The sequence below is a fragment of the Ochotona princeps genome, chromosome 1 (genome assembly GCF_030435755.1).
Source record: "Ochotona princeps isolate mOchPri1 chromosome 1, mOchPri1.hap1, whole genome shotgun sequence".
Lineage (NCBI taxonomy): Eukaryota > Metazoa > Chordata > Mammalia > Lagomorpha > Ochotonidae > Ochotona > Ochotona princeps.
In genome coordinates, this window is record NC_080832.1 from 60,594,782 (window position 1) to 60,609,563 (window position 14,782).

Sequence of the window (14,782 nt, forward strand, 5' to 3'; positions counted from 1 at the left end):
AAGCCCCTTCTTATGTTAGCTATGAAATATGTTCAGTGATCTAAAATTGTATGTTTCTTCTCCATACAAGGTCTAATTATTGAGAAATTCTGAATTCTCTTCTAGTAAATATTTGGACAAATTTTAAAGACGTCCAGTCTCATTGCAAAAATGAGAAAACCAATTTAACTTTTTTTCTGTGAGGAAAGTTAAGTATATAATTTTTTTTGTCATTTCTTGAGAGGATAAAGGGACTCAAATCAACTGGTGAAACTTGGATTAAATCTAAGGGAAATTATTCTATGCATGTGTTGGTATTGGTCTCTTTTATATCTTTACAAAATTAATTGATAAATTTATAGTATATCACAAATATGTCACTATGAAGATATGAGATTGTCTCCAGTGGAATTCATGACTTAGTTTCCAAAAATGGATTTAATGTATATGAGATATGAAAGCAATTTGAGAGGGTATTTCTGTTATTTTCTTGGGCATCGAAAAATACGGGGTAGAGATAACAATGTCATAGAAACACTCTAAGATAGAAAATATTCAAGTGTGTCTGAATAAAAAGTGGTAATGTAGTTCAGCTTAATCCTGGGTAATAACTATCCAGACCATTGGCCTGCTTTTGAACTGAGAACACACCTGCTTCCCTTTGCATCCTTTGCCAGAATGTGTGGAACACTTCGAGCTGGGATTTCAAGGACAGTCAATACAGATTACTGAAGAATCTCATTTATATGACACCCTGGGTGTTCTGAGAAGAACCTGGGAAACCTATGCAGTAGTTTAAATACCAATAGGAGTTCCATATTAGGCTTTGCCTTGGCTCTGGGTATGATCTGGGCCCCTATTGCATAATCCCTCTTGATGGAGAAGTACCTCTTGCAATGAAAGTCAAATGCCTTATTTTGGCTACTCAGTCTTCCCAGCTGCCACATGTCTTATTTTATGACTAGTGTGCAGCTGTAACCAGCTGCCTGGAGACAGTTTTATCCTTTTGGTGAAGGCTGATGCTTCTTGAAACCCAGACCATGAGTAGTGGATGTCCCCACAATGATGCTGATGATAGAGTCCTCGCAGCTTTGGGCGCTTTAACAGGACTCCCCTGACTGCCTCAGGTTCCAATCCTGACTCAAAAACAGTGTTTGACAGGTTAAGTGTTTATCCTCTTCTGCTTTACTTTTCTCCTACACAATAATCTAGTTCATCAGCCTGTATCTCTGAATCCTTAAAAGGAATAGAAATCTGGATGCAGGAGGAGGCATATGATGCTGGTCTACCAGGGTAATGCCTTTGCAGAATGACAAGGTTTTTGTCACTAACACCAGAGTTTGCATTCTTGAAAGTCTTATTTTACCTCTTATTTCTAAATTGTGCAGAAACTCTAATAACTATATTGGAAGATGGGATGGAATGTGTGTTTTGAAGGTCAGAGAAATGGGTGAGAAGCAAAGGATGCTTATATGTGGGCTGATTGGTGAAAAAGAAATTGCTACCTTGCTTGAGTATTGGGGTGTGTGTGTGTGTGTGTGTTTATGTTACAGAGAGACCGAGCGAGCGAGCGAGAGAGAGATATGTCTGTATTGCTTTTTTTCAGAGCAGTGAGACAGAGCCTCCACGTTAACAAAGCCTCTTCCATTTTCTATCCACTATGAACACCTTTAGCTAGTGTTTCACGGTTTAGATATGCAGAGACTGCTCGTAAGTCACAAAAACCGGTTGGTTAGTCTCAATTATAATTCACAATTGTAACTTCATACTTTTAAAAACTTTTCCCCCTCCCCTGAATTCAACTGTGTTTGTAACTCTTTTATGAGTTTCAGTTTTATCCTTGTAAGGAGAAAGCAGAGCCTCTACCCTCTCCTGTGTTCTACAAAGAATGGGAGTGAAGTGGCTTGGGCAGTATGGGGCAGTAGATTGATTAAGCCTCTACTTGGAATGCCTTCATCTCAGATAAGAGTGTATCACTCCTCCACTTCCAATCTAGCTCTCCGCAAATGTGATTGGGAGGTAGCTGATGATGTCACGGGTGCTTGAATCTTTGTCACTCATGTGGGAGAGTTGGATTGAGTTTCTGTTTTTTGGCTTTAACATGGTCCAGCCCCTACTGTTGTGGCCATTTGGAGAGTGAACCAGGAGGTCAAAGATCTCTTTCCTTGCCAATCTTCATTTTAAGTACATAAATACATCATTATTTAAAAAGGAAAAGAATATTCTCTTAATAAAATAGGTAAGTACTGTCAGCCTCTATTTTTTTTCTTTTTGCATGCATGTGTATTGCCATCAAATCATTGTAATCCCAGCAGATGATTGTTACACAGCTTATCCATGGCCACAGGGCTGGTAAGGGAGTTAATATGGGTTTGCACTCAGGCAGTTCCATGCCAGAGGTCAGACTGTATCATTTACCTTACCTTGCCTCTTTTTTTCCTCTTCTCAGATCTGCATATTCTCTCTAGCCAGTAATTACTTCTACAAAAGAGTCTTTATCTTTTGTTGTTGTTGTTGTTCATTCATGGTCATTCTTCTTGCCTGACTTGAGGTCCTCCCCCTCCAGTTGGTCAGATTGGTAATCACTCAGTCAAATTGTGTTTGCATGCTCTTGAGTGGGAGTGACCATTCCTGCTCTACACAAAGTGCAGTCATTGAGCAGCTTGTTTGTGTCATTCATACTCTGTCTCACTCATTGAGAGAAACTTTGTCAAACAGTTTACTAAGCGTAAAGATGTTATCATTTGCAACAAAATGGTCTCAATTGGAGACCATCATGCTCAGTGAAACAAGCCAATTCCAAAAGGTTAACACATATGTTTTCTCTAAGACAGCTTTCACACAAAATATAAAATAAATATATATATGTAAACATGCACATGCATGTGTTCTCTTAGATGAACTACTTAATGCAGATTAGCATACCATAAAGTGAAGATACATTGCAGTATCGATCTCTACACCAAATAAAAGGATTCCCCCAGTGAATCTATTAAATATACCTTGACAATATGATACTAGATTTTCTACCACTGCTTGTATCTACAATGCCATGATACACTTAAATGGTAGAATGTTGCACTTGTGACTGCTGCTGAAGGACTATACTATTGTAATAATATGGAGGGGGAAAAGAGAGGGGAGGATTGGGAAGGCATAAAGGAAGATGGAGGGGGAAGCCTCTATGCCTAAAAAATTGTATCAAGGAAAATAATCATAATGACAGTTATAAAGAAGTATATTTGGGAAAACTAAACAGCAACTACCTGTGAGAGGTTTTAAACTTGAAGAAAGGGAGAAGATTAAGGTGAATTTTCACCTTTTGTTCCATTATTCAATTTTTTAGCAACATTTTTATATTTGACTTTTAAAAAATGTATTTATTTGAGAAACAGATTTGCAGATGGAGTTAGTAGGAGAGGTAGAAGAGAGAACACACACACAGAGAGGAGAGAGAGAGAGAGAGAGAGAGAGAGTATTCCATTCTCTGTTTCACACCCAAAATGACCACAAAAGCAGGAGATGGGCTGGTCTGAAGCCAGGATCTAAGAGTTTCTGGGTTTCCCACTTAGGTAAATGGGCCCAAAGCTTGCATCATTTTCAGCTGCTCTCCCAGGCACGTTAGCACAGAGCTGAATTAGAAGTAGAACAGGTAGGACTCGAACTAGTACCCCTGTAGAATGCCAACACATCAGTTACTGGCTTTCCACACTGTGCAACATCATCAGCACCAGTACTAAATATTTTACCATGTTCTTATTGGAGTGTAAACTTTATAGGAATTACAGAACCCAGAGATGAAATAATAATTTTGTCCTAGATCTCAGTGATTAGATGTGAATTGCAGCCAATGCAAGGAAACATACATTCAGTGCCATGGTGGTAATGATTTGGGGTTAGAATACACTTTTGAAAATCTGATGTTAAAGAAAGGAAGGAGAGAGAGAGAGAGAGAGAGAGAGAGAGAGGTTGAAGAGAGAGGGATGCTGAATGAGCCATTCTTCTAGCTTTCTTTGAGCTTCCAATATATATATATTTTTAATCAGCAGGACAACAGAATCTCTGGAAAGAAAATATGTCACCAAGTAACCAACAAAGCTACACCAAGTTTCTTATCAACACCAGACCTTTCATGATTAAGATTTTTTTTCTTTCTTCATCTTAATTCTGATATATAGACAAGATTATTCTAAGGCTGTTTAGAATACCTCTGTGGTATCAATGTTAAAAGGTACCTTGTAGAAAAATATTCAGAAGTTAGTGCTTGTTTAAACAAACTTTGGATTGCTTTCTTCATTTCCAGATTTCTTGAAACCATGAAGAATTTACTCTTCAGTTTCACTTTTTTCTACAGAAGGCCACGCTGACAGTGTTACAGAGATACATTTCTTTGGTGCTCTTTTGAAGATTTATTGGATAGTCATACTATTAAAATAAAATAAAATGATGAAGTTCAGAATCAAAGGTGAAATAGTATTAGGCCTCATACTAACAATAATATGAAATGTTAATTTTTGCTTATATATTTTATAAATCAAACTAGAAACTCTCAGTGCTAGCCATAAGGGGGACTGCTTGTAGTTCATAATTTCACTATCATCTACCAGAATTCCAATAATATTTGGAAAGTGCTTTTACTTATAAGATAATCTGAGTTGGGTTGACAGACCATAATCTTTGCCTCCCTTTCTGCTCTTCCATATATCATTTCATGTCCTCTGAAAACCTTTCAGTTTCTATTGAGTTTTTAAAAGTCATGTGTCAAGTTCTAGTGCTCCTGCTGCTCTAAGGAAAAATGCTCTCACTAATAAATTATAATGAATTGTCACTCTCAACAGGCTTGTGACCGACAAACGGTGGGGGGTTCGAGGCTGGACTGCATTTCCCCCTCCTCTTGGTGGAGTCGCTCTTGTTCTAGCCTGTCCTCTTAATTTATGGGTGGGCTACCCACAGGACAACTCACCTGCAAAAATAGTTCATGCTGTGGTGTTTATTATACTAAGTAGGTCTCATGCTGACTGAGGGCTTTTACAAGTGGATGGAGTTGCTGTCAAGGTCTTCCATCATTTGAGCAAAGCTGGCATTCAAATTCTCTCCTATTTCACCATATTAAATTTAGTAGAGGTGAAACTGGGATGGCTGAGAGTGGAATAGAAGAGTGGTGTGAAGTCTGCTTAAACGTCTTGTACAGGGGCCTCTCTTAATGTGACTTTAGTAAAATGCCTCAGCAGAAAGTAAAATGAAAAGGTATGTGCTGGAAGCCTCACAACCGTGCTCTACTAAACACAAGACAATGAAACTTTCTGCAGTCTCGGTGAAGGAATGCTAAGATGCTTAGCTTCAAGTTGATTTTTTTGGAGAAGCTGAGTGACCTATTTGCTAGATTTTCTTGTTCTCCATTTTGAAATATTCATGATTTATTTTAGTTTTTGAAATAGTCATGGTTTATTAAATTAATATGTTCTTATAGAGAATTTGAAAAAATGCTGGCCAAAAAGCAAAAAAATATATATCCTATTGTGATCTTGAAGGGGCTATTACTCTGAACACTGTAACTGTCTTTGAAGGAATCTTTCATGTATTTCTCCACAGCTATGACAGACTATGTATAAAATATTATGACTTAGTTATTGATTTGATCTTATGTTTGATTTCACATGAAACTTGTGACCAATATTTACTTTTTAGATTATTTTTGTTTTCCATGTCTCTTATTTTTTCCTTTAAAATTTTATTATGAACTTTTCATGTTCACAGAGTACAGTACAACATTTCAATATATGAATTCAGCGTGTGCTTGCTTAGCAAATTCTGATAATCAACATTTTCCCTTCTTTGAGGCCACTATATAATTGGTTCTTTGGATTTCCTTTTTCTTTTCTAGTATTTATTTATATCACTTCTTTAATTTTCATCTACGAAAGGGAGAGTGACACACAGATCCACCTACTGATTCACTCTCCTTATGTCCACAACATTAAAGGCTGGGCCAGGCCAGGACAGGACCTTGCAGCTTGCTCTGAGTCTGCTATCTCGGTGGCATAGAAAAAGCACTTGGCCAACACTTGCTATCTCCCAGAATGCACTAGCAGAAGCTGCATTAGAAATAGACATGCCAACTCTCCAATATGGGATGCAGGTGTCCTTAGTAGCAGCTTAACTAATTGTGTCACAATGCCCACCCAGTCTGCTATTTTGATTACTGATTAATAGTACTGAGAATATTTTCCACCAACATTCCAATTTGCTTTCTTGAGGTTCAAGTATCTGTGGATTAAAAAAAAATAAGCAGAAAGCTACTGCAATAGTTAATATTTTAAATAAGAACCTTACAAGTTTATCTCCAACTGCCTGCTCACATATTTGGATTTTTATTTGGTATTTGAAATTTAACATGTCCCAAATTGACCTCCCGTTTCTCCATCCTCCAGCAACATCACATGCAACTGAAGCCAAAAAGAAAAGACTACGTTCATTATGCTTTCTTATCACAGAAAATGACATCATCAGCCACTAGATCGTCAATCTCTAAGTCCGGCAAATATCGCTGGCCACTATCTTTCTTATTTCTCATGTCCACTTCTTTAAAAAGGTTTTGCTTTCCAAAGCACACCATATTGATTGCCACTACACTAGTCCAAAAAAGTCTCATCTCCAGCCTGGATTATAATAACCACATAACAATCTTCTTGCCCCAAATTTCGAACTAGTTCATGATCTAGCTGCTATTCACCATGCTGTTTGTAATTCATAAATTAACCATTGAAAGCAGTTACAAGTTCACAACAAACTAAAAGGAAGGCACAGATTTTCCATATGCTCCCTGCCCTGCATGCATACATAACTCCTCCATTGTCAGCATCAGCCCCACATACATTGGTTATAGTTGGTGAACCTATTTTGACACATCAGTATTGCTCAAGGGCTGTCATTCATGACAGGATTCATTCTTTGTGTTGTGCATTATATAGGTTTTGACAAATTTATGCTGGTGTGGAATGGCATTATCTCTAATTAGTATCATACGTTATCTATCATATTAAATCTGCCTGCCTCCTCTCTCCTGTTTTTTTTTTTTTTTTGTCTCTCCTTTTCCAATTGCCTACCTATATTGTCATTTCAGTTTTCTCTTAATGCGGTTTCTTCCCTGCTTTAACTCCTTTTTTTTGACATCACTCTCAACACTGTTTCTCAAACTGCATATAAAATGGGCATCCAGAAACCTTCAAACTTTTGGAAGAAAATGTTGGAAACACACTGGAACGCTTAGGGGTAGGCCCTCACTTCCTAAAAAAGACTCCAGATGCAGTAGAAATCAAGACCAAAATAAACAACTGGGACCTCATCAAACTAAGAAGCTTCTGTACAGCTAGAGAAACAATCAACAAAGTAAAAAGGCAACCCACAGAATGGGAGAAGATCTTCGCACACAACATAGGTGATAGAGGGCTAATATCCAGAATATACAAAGAGCTACAAAACAACCAAAATGGCAAAACAAGCAACCCACTCAAGAAATGGGCACGGGAAATGGGCAGACACTTCACAAAGGAACAAACCCAAATGGCAAATAAACATATGAAAAAATGCTCAAGTTCCCTGGCAATAAGGGAAATCCAAATTAAAACATCGATGAGGTACCACCTAACGCCAGTAAGACTGGCCCACATGAATAAAAGCACCAATGACACTTGTTGGCGAGGTTGCAGGGAAAAGGGAACCCTACTCCACTGCTGGTGGGACTGCAGGCTGGTACAGCCTCTATGGAAATTAGTATGGAGAATATTCAAACAACTCAAATTCAACATACCGTATGATCCAGCAATAGCACTCCTAGGAATATATCCAGAACACTTGTTCTATGAGAAACCAACATGCACTCCTATGTTCATAGCAGCACAATCAGTAATTGCAAAAACATGGAAACAACCAAAATGCCCATCAACAGAGGATTGGATAAGAAAGCTATGGTTCATCTACTCCATGGAATACTACTCAGCTATTAAAAAAAACAAAATGCAGTTCTTTGTGGCCAAATGGGCCAAACTGGAAACCATCATGCTAAGGGAAATGAGCCAATCCCAAAAGGTTAAATACCACATGTTTGCCTTAATTTAAGATGATATGATGTTATGTATAACATGTTATGTTTTGAATGTTATATGTTGTGTATAAACTAAAATTGAAGTATAGGTGAGGTGGTCACAGAAGGTGGCTGGGAACCCGCATTTACTTTTAACATATTGGTTACTCATTACTATGTCAATTAATTCCATAATGATGTAAATTTTTGCTGATGGTATGCTGGAGCTTTCAATTGACTGGGATGATACTCTGCTGGCTCTGTCATCAGACCAGAGAGGGTATACCTAAGAAGCCGTTGAACTTGACGGGACAATAAGATGCTGGACTCTATGTTTGGTATACGCTTGCAATGGGGAAATCTCAACTGAACTTGAGCTGTGGTTATGCAACAAGGTGGAGGAATCCACCATGGTGGGAGGGTTTGGGGAGGGGTGGGGAGAACCCAAGTATCTATGTAACTGTGTCACATAATACAATGTAATTACTGAAGTTAAATAATAAATAATTAAAAAAAATATTTGTTTTGCTTACTGAATAGATCTTTAGTTTCTCTGTTCTTAAATTTGAAAAGCAGGTGGGCAAAATGTTTCATTTTTTTCTGAGAAAACTCATATTGTTGTTTCATTATTATTATATAGGTTATTAATGATCCAGGAAAGGCACAGTGTAGGGATTCTCTGCTCTTTTTTCTGCTCTAACAATTCCAAGACATTTGAACATTTATGTCTGGAGCTTCTTTGAGAGAGAGACATTTCAAGAGAGGGATGGGGATTTGACGGGCACTGAAAGTAATCTAGAAATTAACTCCCTTCAATATGGCATCCCACCTTCCATGGTCTTCTTGCTTGGTTTGAATACCTGAGATGTGCACAGAAAGACCCAGGAAGCAACTAAATGAAAGAGAGCTATGTATGGCTCCTATGCCACAAAACTTAGTGTGCTGCGTGGGATGGATGGAACATCAAACACCTCACCAGCAATGACTGGTTTCACTACACTACAGTTTTGACTCATCATCAAGATACAGGTTATTCTCACGTTTGGGAAAAGAGTAGTCTAATGAGTTCATACGGAGAAATGTATATCCTGCTTTGTTTTGTCTGGTTACGGAGTTCCAAGGAAAGAGAGGCTTTGAAGATAAGAGAACATACCTGGTAGGGATATATTTTAAAGATTCAGAAATTTTTCTGACGTTACAGAAGCCTAAAACTAAAATTAACGTGGATTATTAGAGAGTCAGGATGGGGTAATCACTTCTGCTGTGTGTGTGTGTGTGTGTGTGTGTGTGTGTGTGTGTGTAAGCGATACGAGCAGGGAAGAGAATTTTGTTTTTACCTCATATAGTTAAAGAATTCCACATTAGTTTTCTTATCTTTTCCTTTCAATGATTTTGAAATAAATGAAGGACTAACCTTGTATAAAAAGAGCCATAGTTAAAGGCAGCCACCCCTGTAGCATTGGGAAAAGGGAAACAGTTCAGTATGAAGCATTTATCAAACTCTCTTGATCATGGGGGACATTTTTGTTGTTGCATCTTTCAGAATTAGACATTTTGGAAAACTAACGTTGATAAATAAAACCAGTTTGATCACTAGACGAACCAAATAATGATTCTCCAAGGAATAAGTTATGTTAATTAGTTGCTCTCCTCTCAACTTTTGCATGTTTCTCACATGATCTTCTTTTGTTTTCCTAACTACTTTTTTGAAAGAGTCAAGCTTCTCCACTTTGCTATTAATGGTTGCTCACGCATAAAATTAGAAGTTGATCTTCTTAAACTCTTTCTTCTTATATTTTAAAAAATTCAATCTACTTTCTGTGATGAGACAGAGAGAAAAAAGAAAATGTGTAAAAGGTATTTGCCAAATTAAACAAAACAATTTATTTGACTATAATCTCAAAATGTAATATTAGTGGCAAAGAATGTGATAAAACATCATCAATATTTTATTTTCTTGCATTTATTAAGTGAAGAGATATTGAAAGATATTTACTATTCACTATACTCCCAAATATCATAATTTAAAAGTTAAAACAACAAAAAAGCTAGGAAAGATAGAGCATGTCCTGCATCTGTTGTAATAGGAAATAAATCATGCTTGGATTAAAATCATATTTCTATCAAACAGGAGCTTTGATTATGAGTGTTGATGTCCATCAATTTAAATATAGATATTAATCCTAAGGTGTTTTGACAATTTAAGAGAATTATGACATGTAATAACAGAAAATTGTTTATTTTTCTAAGATGGGAGAAAGAAAATTCCTCAAGTGGTTTCCATTCTCTCGTGCCAATCATGTGTTCCCATGTGAACAGCGTAAGTTTTGGGAGGGGAAAGGAGAAAGGCAAGAAAAAACAGAAAGTATTTAAACACTTTTTTCATAGGACACCAAGGATTAAAACATGAGAAAATGTGGCCTTCCACCCAGATTAACAGGAATCTGGAAAGTAAAGTTGAGGCCCCATATGAATGAGCCCAATATGTTATATTATGTAACACTTGCAGATGTCATGTAATGTACAGATACTAGTTGTACAGCTTTGGAGACACCTTCCAGCATGCTCTCACTTCTCAGACTCCTCGCCTCTGCATTATTAAAAGGTCTGATCTGCTTTCCATGAAGGCATTTCTTCTTGTAGATTTAGCATATGGTGGCTGCAAATGAATTATTCAGGTCTCATGGCCTTCTTAATGCTGCCTTTTTTTAAAGGGAATATATTACTAAGCACTTTTTCAGCAAAGTGAAAGCATGAGAGATCACTTTACAACCACTCCTAATTGTCTATGTTGTTCATCAACCTCTTCATTTCTGATCATTAGGTGACCAAGTAAATTTAGCTTTAAATTGAGAAGGCCTGGTATTATAACCTTCATGGATATAACTGTCCTTCAAAGCAAGGATATACTCTAGAGTCCCCATCTTACCACCATTCTCAATGCTAGAAGCTTCTAGGACAGGCTCTCTTAAGCATTCCTTCTCAAACAGGTGTCTTAGTCAGTTCTTTTAAAAAAAAAAAAACAAACAAAGCTCCCGAGGATGAAAAGAATCCCTACCAAAGCTCTGCTGTCTCTGCTGCCAGGTCAGAGGAATTCTTCATTCTGTTCACTCTGTGCAAGGCAGTTCCCATTTTAGTCAGTGGGCATATATTAGCAAATATAACAGGCAGAAATACTTTTCCTAAAAGAGCTGATGTTATAGCTGAGAATATGTTGTAAATATAAGAAAAGTATAAAACATATTAAATAGTGATAACAACTAAAGTGGAAAAAATAATGGAAGAGTAGAGAAATATAAGATATCAGAGAGGGGAGATGGCTCCAAGTTAGTTTAACTGGAGAGTCCCCACCTAACCACTGTGAGGGGAGGGGAGATAACTAGGGTGGTGTGTAACATAGATTGCCAATTTAAGCCTGAAGTAGTTCTCAAACTGGGAGCAGAACTGTCAGCTGAAAAATCTCATGGGAGCACTGACCCTAGAAATAAACGCAGGAAGTATGGAGGTAAACAACCCAGAAGAGGCTTTGGAAAGTGACCCACTGGCATACATTTGGCTCAGGTTGGGGGCAGACCAGGCTGAGTCGGTTCACGTCATCCACTGGCAAATCCGAGTGCTGGAACTGTGTGGGGGCCTGGCCAGGTTTGGTTGTGATAAAAACAGTACAGAACACCAAATGCCAAGGTGAAATGGCCTGTGCCAATAGGGAATGCAGCACCCAACCAGCACACCTCCCACTGGTTTAGGTGAGGGACGAGTGTGTGATGGGCAGAGCCGGGGAGAGCTGCAATACTCATTGGTTCCAATGGAGGTCGGGGCTCAGAATAGAACCACCCCAGGGATTACAACCACCAGCTGATCGGAGTGATGGACTGTGGCGGGCACTGTGCTTACTAGTAGTGCATGTAGGAGCCTGGACTGGGAACACCTCAAAGTTTCTTTGGGGATTCCCCTGAACAAAATGGAGGAATCAAAACATTAACCAAGAAAAGATAGAAGATGGAGTAGATCAATCAACCACCTCAGCTTGCAGCGAAAAACTGGACAAGGGGAAACTCTAAGATGGACTATGTCAATCAGTGGACTCTGCACCAGTCTCATCGTACCTGGATTGTTGCTGATGATATGTTGGAGCTTCTAATTGATCGAGGTGACGCTCTGCATGCTCTGCCCTCAAACCTGAGAGGGCCTCCCTAAGAAGCCATTGAACTTGACTGGACAAGTGGGATGCTGGACTCTGTATGGTGTGAACTTTTAATTAGGGAATCTCAACGGAACTTGAGCTGTGGTTATGCATCATGGTGAAGGAACTCACCATGGGAGAGGGGTTTGAGGTGAAGGGGGGAGAATCCCAGTACCTATGAAATTGTGTCATGTAATACACTGTAATTAATGAATAAATGAATAGAAAAATTTTTTTTTAAATAAAAAAAAAATCTCATGGGAGGCTGGAAAAGTTATAGAGAGGAAAGACAGACCAAGGGATCTCCCATGCATTAGTGCATGTCCTAAATGACATAATGGCAAGGATTTGTTATGCTGAAGCCAGGAGCCAGGGTCTCTCACATGGGTGCCACGACCCAAGCGTTTGGGTTATCCTCTCCTACACTCCCAGGCCCATTAGCAGGGAGGTGGATTAGAAGTGGAGCAGCCAGAACCTGTGCTCATATGGGAAAGGTGCCTCAGGTGGTGACTTTACCCACTATGTCACAACAATAACCCCATGATTGTCATGATTGTTACTTTTTGGCCCTTGCTTAGACTCTTGTGAAACTGTAGTCTTCCTACTTTTTTCACTTGTTAAATATTGACAGTGATAAATTAAAGCTGTGATGATAGAGTAGATTGAAAGCGTGTTTCTGGAAAAAAATTAAGAAAAAGGAAGGAAGGAAAGAGGAGGATTGAGGAAAGGAGAAGAAAAGGGTTATCATCTTAGAACTGTATCTGTGAAATACATGAAATATGTTATCTTTATATTAATAAAAATAAAGAAAGGCCATCCAGCATCACAGCTTTTGTGACACATGCTGAGGTTATTGTACCATCAATTCAATGCTTTTTTCTGCCCAGAAACTGGGATAACAGCTTATAACATAAGAGTAAGCAAAGTCCTTCCAATTCGCACTCCCATAAAATGTTCTAATTGGAAAGACATTATCTTGACAGCAAGAAGAAACACTCAGAATGCATTATTTCATATGTCTCTTAGTGTGTGTTTTTCTTTTTGGTATGAAAAATTATATTTTAATTTTAAGCAATAATAGACTATAGGTATTATGAATTGCACATCGTTAGAAGGGCCGAAGAGGAAAGTGACATGCAATTCTGAAATATAAGAAAAGGAACAGAGACAAGATAAAGAGTATAAAAGCAGGGCAGTCAGAGGAAAGCCCTCTTTTCTTTTAAAAAATTAATCTTATTCATTTGTTTTAAAAAAGATTTATAACTTACTTTTACTTGCAAATCAGATTTATTAATTATTATTATTATCTTACAGAGAGCCAGAGGGAGGAGTCTTCCAGCTGCTGGTTCACTCCCTCAGTGGTTGCAATGACTGAAGCTGAGCTGCTCCGAAGCCAGGATGCAGAAGCTTCCTCCAGGTCTCCCATGTGGGTTCAGGATCCCAAGGATCTGGTTCATCTACTGCTGTTTTTCCAGGTGATAAACAGAGAGCTAAATTCAAATTGGAGCAGCTCAGACACAACTGGTGCCCTTAAGGGATACTGGCACCACAGGCAGAGGATTAACTTGTTGCACCACCATATTGGCTCTGGAAATTCCCTTTTCCAAGAAAGTGAGGTCACCCCAAAGGTCTTGCTGCCTCAACCTTTTATTGAACTGCTTGGGGAGTGAAGTTACAGGAATTGATGTGGCACAGACTTTGGTAACTGCGACCTATATTCATATTCACCAGTCAATGCTTGATAATCAGGAAGCAACAATGAGTACAAAAAGTCAGCTCATGATGGTCTCAGGGATACTTTTAAAGCAAACAGCTCTTTTGCTTTGGGCTGCTGCTTAACTGCAGACTCTCACCCATGAAACTTGACTTTGTTCTCAGGCTTCTGTCCACCTGTGGACTATTATACTGGTCTCTAGGGCCAGCAGTTTGTGAATGCAAGGTTCCAGACATATCAACCCTGGTCCTGTTTATCAAGTGAAGCTGCTATTTGTTATAGGCTGCCTATGGCATCAAGGTTACTGAATACTCTAAATTGATTTAACCGGTATATTTGTGTTTATAGCACTGGTCCCCATTGATGCCATCCATTATATAGACTGGCCTGTACTTTATTGTTCACACAGACAAATGACTAGGGATCTGGTAGCTAACAGGAATGTGAGGAGGAAATGATCTGAAAAGGAGTGGCACAGACTCTGGTGCACTGGAGAGTACGCACACAGTCTAGAAGGGAAAAGCAACACTAGGCACCAGTTGTTTATCAAGTTGTGCTAAGAACCTATTTTCATCAGACAGATCACTTTTTTATCTGGAGAAGACTGGAATCTGCTTTTTTTTTCAGTGTAAGGTGTCTGAATTTTACAATGCTAGCAATCATATCAAGTTTTCAGGAAACAGTGCGTATCAGAAAACCACAACTACAGTGATTGCTAGTCAGATGGAATAGGACATTTAAAGATTTTCAAAGATTCAAGTTAGCAACTTGAGCTGGCTAATCTTCACACAATCTGGTGCATAAAGGACATAAAGTAATTTCA